Raw genomic sequence first — 6,959 nt, 5'->3', positions numbered from 1 at the left:
TTATTAACCAAATCGAGGGTCCCAGCGAATTACTCAAGCCGTGACTGCCCCGTCCTATCCATAGTCCACACCACATCACACGCACGCCAACGCACGCACACTGCTCCAAATTACCACAACAACATCCATGGCACATCAACAGTTATGAATGCAACATAAATCGTGCCTAGAGTTTAACTACATAAATATATGCATATAAGTGATGCATGGGCATGCTTGAACATATAATAATATCGAAATTACAATTAAAATTAATATTCTACTCACAGACTTGACGATGGTCACTGAGGCGGCTGAGCGGAGGAAGAAGGCTGTCCCGGCTCACCTGACAATTTTATTACAATCATTTAATAAATTTGACTCAATACAAACAAAGAAAAAGCACAATACGTCCTAAGTCGTGCCGAAAATCCGGCAGAGTCTCCCCTATACCTAGGACCTACCCAACCTGCAAAATGGCTCAAAACACACTTCTATATTCACAATCCATATATCCACAGTTCAATCATATCACACAGCCCCTCCTGGGCCCATCAAATCAGTCATCCATCACAATACGCAAAATTTCAATTTAGTCCTTGTTATTGATCATTTTTGCAAAAACTGCCCAAACAAGCTCTAAAAATTACAAAACTTTGCCCCGCGGTCCTTAGCAATATTACTAAGCTATTGCAAAAAGAATCGTAATTTTCTAAGCTACCACGAATATTTTATGGAATTTTAATCCTATTTAAGCACTAGAAAATTACGAAAAAGCAAGGTTCGGGTTTACCTTTGCCGATTCCGACTTCGGGAACGCGCTCGGGACGTCTGACAATGGGGGGCTAGCCAAAACCTCGGTCCAATTCGGAGACTTTTCCGGTAACGGGTCTGTCTGGCCCGAAATTTGCAGACCCGGTCAACTGTCGAATTTCCACGAATCGAGGATACCTACACGAAGCCCATAACACGGGGGTTAGTACATAAATTTTTCAGAATTTTCTAAGCTCATTAAATGCTCGGAAAAACACTGCGAAGTTTCGTGGGACCCACCGAAAAACGGTGTCGGAAAAATTCAAAATTTATGTCGTTGCGAAGCTCTCGACGAATGGAGCGTGCTGGTGGCCTCGGTTTTCTCGTGGGATTCACGGTTTTCGAGAAATCTAGCCCAAAAGTCAAAATGGGCTAAAATCTTCCCGAGCAAAAATCGGACAATCCGCTCGATGGATTTCGGCGTTCTTGGTGTTTATGGAAAGCTCTCGCCGAGTAGATGATTTTGGACACAAGACCCGGTCCAATTGGTGGCCGGATCGGCCGGATTTGGCCGGGGAAGTCGAAGCGGGCGCCGCAGGGGCGTTGCGCGTTTCCGTCCGTTTAGCGGCGCCACCGGCCGGGAGGTCAAGGCGGCGGCCACTGGGTGGCGGTGGTGGCCGGCGGGGGGTGGGGAGGAGAGAAACGAGAGAGAAAAGGGAGAGGGACGACGCGCGCGGGGAAGAAAAAGGGAAGAAGGAAAAAGGCCGGTCCGATTCGACCGGTCCGATCCGGTCCGGTTCGATTCGGCCGGTTCGATTCAGAATATAAAATTTTGAATTTTTACTCTGCCTCGGGACCGAAAACGAGGTCCAAAAATTCCAAAAAAATTCTAGAAAACTCAGAAAAATACGTAGACTCCAAATATATTTTTAGTTTTGCCACGTGGTCTTTAAATAAATTTTTAAAAATCATTAAAGTTTATATTTTCGGAAAATCGAACCCGATTTTTAAAATCCGAAAAATCTCAAAAAAATTCCTAAAATTTAAATAAAATTAAAATACCAAAAATGCTCATAAAATTTAAAATTTTGGGGTGTTACATCAAACCCCATTTGCTATGAACATTATGCTCTCTTTAATTCTAGTTCTTAATTAATTAAATTTTCTTGTCAGAAACTCTTTTCTGACTAAATCTATCTGTCCTGGCCAGGAACTTGAAACATCAAGAACAATTAAATGAACATAGGATTTTATCCCTATTTACTTAGGGTAACGGATTCTATCTTGATCAACACCTATCTCTATATATAACTAATAGGAGTCAACATATGCCCATATACTCATACACAGTACAAGTATGAAAGCAATATCAAACTCAAATCACCTATATACAAGATAATTGTGTTATCTCAGGTCTAAAGATTATATGCACTGATATAATATATGAAAATACATTGACAAGAGTAAACTCCATGTGCTTATCATAAGCGTCACTGGTTCGGCCTACTTATCATGTATAAGTACCTATCATGTTTGTTATGTGGTATAAGACTCACCACTCCATCTTATTTATATCTCGTATAAATACCTTGGGAACAAATATGATTATAATCTTTCTGGATAAGTCATGTTCTTTGTGAAGTATCCTCAATTGTGAATCAATTTATAATACTTTGTGCTAGAAATACTATCACTCATATTTTTAACAACTTAATAATAGAATTTCTAACAAAACATTAATGGACCTTTTCTATTACACACATATATATTATGTAAACGAAAAAGTGAAATTGCCTTTTATTAATAAGATATGTACAAGATGCACACAAAATGATATGCTCTAGGGCATACTACTAACAATCTTCCACTAGCACTAGAGCCATTCATTACAATATCTTAGACCCATCTTCTCAAGATTTCAGTCTAACTGAGTTTGTGACATAGGCTTTGTGAATGGATCAGCTGGATTTTTGGCTGATGCTATTTTCTGTATGGCTATATCACCTCGCCCAACTATCTCTTTGATAATGTGGTAGCGCCTTTCTATGTGTTTGGATTTCTGGTGAGACTAGGGTTCCTTAGCCTGTATGACCGGTCCACTGTTGTCACAGTAGAGAGAAACTGCTGACTCAATAGAAGGAACTACTGCAAGTTCTATCACGAACTTCTTTATCCAAATGGCCTCTTTTACAACATCTGATGCAGCAATGTACTCGACTTCTGTAGTGAAATCAGCAATCGTACTCTGTTTGAAACTTTTTCAACTGACTGCACCTACATTACAAATGAACACAAAACTAGAGGTAGACTTTCTATCATCAATATCTGATTGAAAATCAGAATCAGTATAACCATCCAATTACAAGTCACCACCTCCATAAATCAAGAATAAATCCTTAGTTCTTCTCAAGTACTTAAGGATATTCTTGACAGCTATCCAGTGTTCCAAACCTAGATTGGATTGAAGCCTGCTAGTCAAACTAATAGCATATGCAATATTCGGCCTAGTACACAATATTGCATACATTAAACTTCTAATAGCCGAAGCATATGGAATCCTAGCAATTTTATCTCTTTCTTCTGGTGTCTTTAGAGACATCTCTTTAGAAAGGTGGATACCATGTCTTACTGATAACAATCCTCTCTTGAAATCAAGCATGTTAAACCTCTTTAACACCTTTTTCAAGTATAAACTTTGGGATAAACTAATTATTCTTTTCGCTTTATCTCTATAGATGCGAATTCCAAGAATATAGGTTGCCTCCCCTAAGTCTTTCATAGAGAATGTATTTGACAACCATACCTTGATAGTTGTCAACATACCTATGTCATTACCTATCAATAAAATGTCATCTACATATAAAACAAGGAAAGTGACAGCACTCTCACTAACCTTCTTATATACACATGCACTCTCACTAACCTTCTTATATACACATGGCTCCTCCATATTTTTAATAAAACCTAATGATTTAATGACTTCATCAAAATGGATGTTCTAACTCCTCGAAGCTTGTTTCAACCCATAAATGGATCATTTTAGCTTGCATACCTTAGAACCATCTTGGGATTCAAAACCCCTAGGTTGTTCTATGAAAATGTTTTCATCAATGTTTCCATTAAAAAAAGTTGTTTTGACATCTATTTGCTAAATCTCATAATCATAGTATGCAGCTATGGCTAATAAAATTCTAATTGATTTAAGCATGGCAATAGGCGAGAAAGTATCCTTATAGTCGATTCCTTACCTTTAGCAAAACCCTTTCGCAACTAGCCTTGCTTTATAGGTTTCTACCTTTCCATCAGAACCAATTTTCTTCTTGAAAATGCATTTATTCCCTATAGGTACAGTACCTTCAGGTGGGTCAATAAGGTCCCAAACTTTGTTCTTATACATGGAATCAATTTCGAATTTCATAGGTTCAATCCATTTTAAAGAGTCTATATCTAATATAGCTTCTTCATAGGTAAGAGGATCATCTCCATGGTCTATTTCTTCATGAGTAAACAACTCTTGTTCATCTTCATTATCGACACCATATTTTGGCCGATCCCCGAAAACAATAAACTTTGAAACCGATCCCCTGCACTGAGTCTCCCTTTGCCAGCCAATCACATTTTTGATCTCTCCTCAAAAGGAATCGAATCAATACTAAGTCCCCATATCATTTAAAGCCTCACCAATCTCTCAAACCAATTGTCAAGTCTCCTAACCAGTCAATTACATTTCCGATCTCTATTGTCAAACGAAATTAAACCAACATCAGGCCTTCATGCCACCATTCTTATTGCCGATCTCCCTTTTAAAAGTTTGGGGATAATCATCTGATAAAGTTAAGGTTTCAATCCGTTTAATGATGATTCCGATCTTAAGTGTTCAAATCAAGTTCCCAATTTTAATCAAGTCCCGTTTAGCATTTGTTCTCAGCTGATCTCATGCTTACAATGTTTTCCGACCTTTTACACTTGGATTAATAATCACTTTTAGTTGTTGTAAAATGTTCAGACAATCAAGTGCTTATTCAATTCAGATACTTTCCGATCCCATCCATTCATTGAACAAAAAAGGAATTTCATTTCATTTCAAATTAAAATTTATACAAGTCATTCGGCTGGAGGATCACCCCCAGCCTGTTCTACATTTTGTTCGCTTCCTCTCTCACCTTCAGCCTCCTTCTCGCTATCCTCTTCATCTTGGGGATCCAGGTCCACCATCCAGGAGAAGTCCTCCTCGGGATAACGCTTTCTGAGCTCAGCCAAGAGATCACCATGAGCGTTCACATAAGCACCGGCCTCCCTTGTCACTGCCTCTTCTTCTTTTGCTTTAAGCTTCTCAGTGAGGCGAGCGACTTCAGCAGCTCGGAACACCTGAACCTCTTCAAGAACATGAGCCTGCTCGGCCAGCTTATCCTCGTAGAATTTCATCCGCCCCTCAATTTCAGATATGTAGTTTTGGGCGGACGAAAGTTGAGATCGGAGGGAAGCAGCTTCCTGACCCACCTTCTCGACATCCTGCCTCAAGCGGTGAGCCTTCTCCCGGATAATATGTTGGTTCACCAGACTCTCCACGCTCAGGCTCATAGTTTGTGTCAGGATATCGTCGAGGCTGTTCGGGGTTAGCCTATCTCGGTCCTCCCGAAGGCAGATGGAGGACCCCAAGACCTTAGCAAAACCCGGGTTCTCTCGAACCGTGTGGTTCTTCTCTAGCGAGTGGATCAGGATTTGGGCGCCGCGGGAAAGGGTCCTCACAGGTGGTTGGGAAGGACCCCCTTCCGCACTCGAAGCAACTGGAGGGGGTGGTGGCGGCTCTTCTTGACGAGGAGGAGACCGGACCACTTCTATGTCGGGGATCGGCTATCCCGAGGGTTGAGACGAGCCTCCTTGCATCTCCCCGGGACCATGCCTGGGCGTCCGAAGCAGCTCGGAACGCTTCATCTCCCCCACCTTTCGGGAGACCTCTCTCTTCCGCTTCCGGCTCTCCTTAGAAGCCTCACCGCTTGCCATACCTGCACAGATAAAAGGTCAGTGAGATCACCAAGGCCCAAAGATCAGAGATATAGAAAGTACCGAAGCCGAGGTCAGAGAGCTGAAGCCCGCATTCTTGGCCGGTGACCAACTGCATAGTCCAATGATGTAGTTCGGCTGTCACTGCATCTAAACAAGAGAATTTCTGTCTGGCCGCTTGATCTTTCAGTTCCATCACCATTAGGCCCTCTTCTCTATTTAGGGTGATGCGCTTCGAAATTAACGGGCCTTGATGCAGCCAGCTGCGTGGGAAACCCTCAAAGCTGTTCTGAATTTTGCTCCTCAGAATAAAGAAGCGATTCTTCCAATTCTTCAGGAGGAGGCGGATCGGTAAAAAGCCCACAATGTGGCTTCGCCTGGAAGAACCAATACTCATCGTCCTTTCGATGAGTTAGCCTATGTAGTTCGGCGAACACCTTAGCTGTAGGACTGAGTCCTTTGGCTCGGCAAAGGCCTCTAAAGACCACTAGGATTCGCCATGAGTTCTTGTGAACATGGGCTATGCACACTTGGTGAAATTTTAGAACTTCCTTGAAGAAGTCGTCAAGAGGGAACCGCAGCCCGGCTTTTAATTGCTCTTCGTATACCATGATCATATCATTCTCTTCGAAGAAGTGATCGGCTTGAAGATCATCGTGACACTTAATGAGTTCGTATGAATCGGCTGAATGTTATACTCTTGGCTGAACGACTGCAGGTCGGTTTCTTGAAGAATTGATGGCAGCTCGTCCATGGGGAGCTTTTTCTCCCCAAGAATGTGTTTGCCTCGAGGGTGCCGCTGATCGCAGTGGAATAGAGGTCCTAGGAGGTTCAGACGCTCGCTTATTCCGACTACCTCTACCTCATCTGACGACCACGAGACCTGAACGGAAGGGGGGCTTGCCGCTCTCTGACCCTCGGCGCCGCTCATTTTCAAAGAAAAGAGGAAATTTAAACTAAAAGAAATATCAAAACCCTTACTGGAGTGTGATCGGGGCGCCGCGGGAAAGGGTCCTCACAGGTGGTTGGGAAGGACCCCCTTCCGCACTCGGCAACCGAGGGGGGTGGTGGCGGCTCTTCTTGACGAGGAGGAGACCGGACCACTTCTATGTCGGGGATCGGCTATCCCGAGGGTTGAGACGAGCCTCCTTGCATCTCCCCGGGACCATGCCTGGGCGTCCGAAGCAGCTCGGAACGCTTCATCTCCCCCACCTTTTGGGAGA

At 42.7% G+C, this 6,959-nt stretch overlaps 1 long non-coding RNA gene across 1 annotated transcript; it reads right to left on the bottom strand.

The window, feature by feature from the left end:
• On the bottom strand, positions 1 to 1,191 carry LOC131175446 (uncharacterized). The gene is made up of 3 exons (XR_009145652.1): positions 1,033 to 1,191; positions 773 to 930; positions 1 to 325 (listed from the first exon to the last, which is right to left on the bottom strand). It is a non-coding gene; the product is annotated as an uncharacterized LOC131175446 (long non-coding RNA).
• Positions 1,192 to 6,959: the final 5,768 nt, after the last annotated feature.

Source organism: Hevea brasiliensis, chromosome 17, assembly GCF_030052815.1.
Source record: "Hevea brasiliensis isolate MT/VB/25A 57/8 chromosome 17, ASM3005281v1, whole genome shotgun sequence".
Lineage (NCBI taxonomy): Eukaryota > Viridiplantae > Streptophyta > Magnoliopsida > Malpighiales > Euphorbiaceae > Hevea > Hevea brasiliensis.
This window is presented reverse-complemented; position numbering and strand designations above follow the sequence as displayed.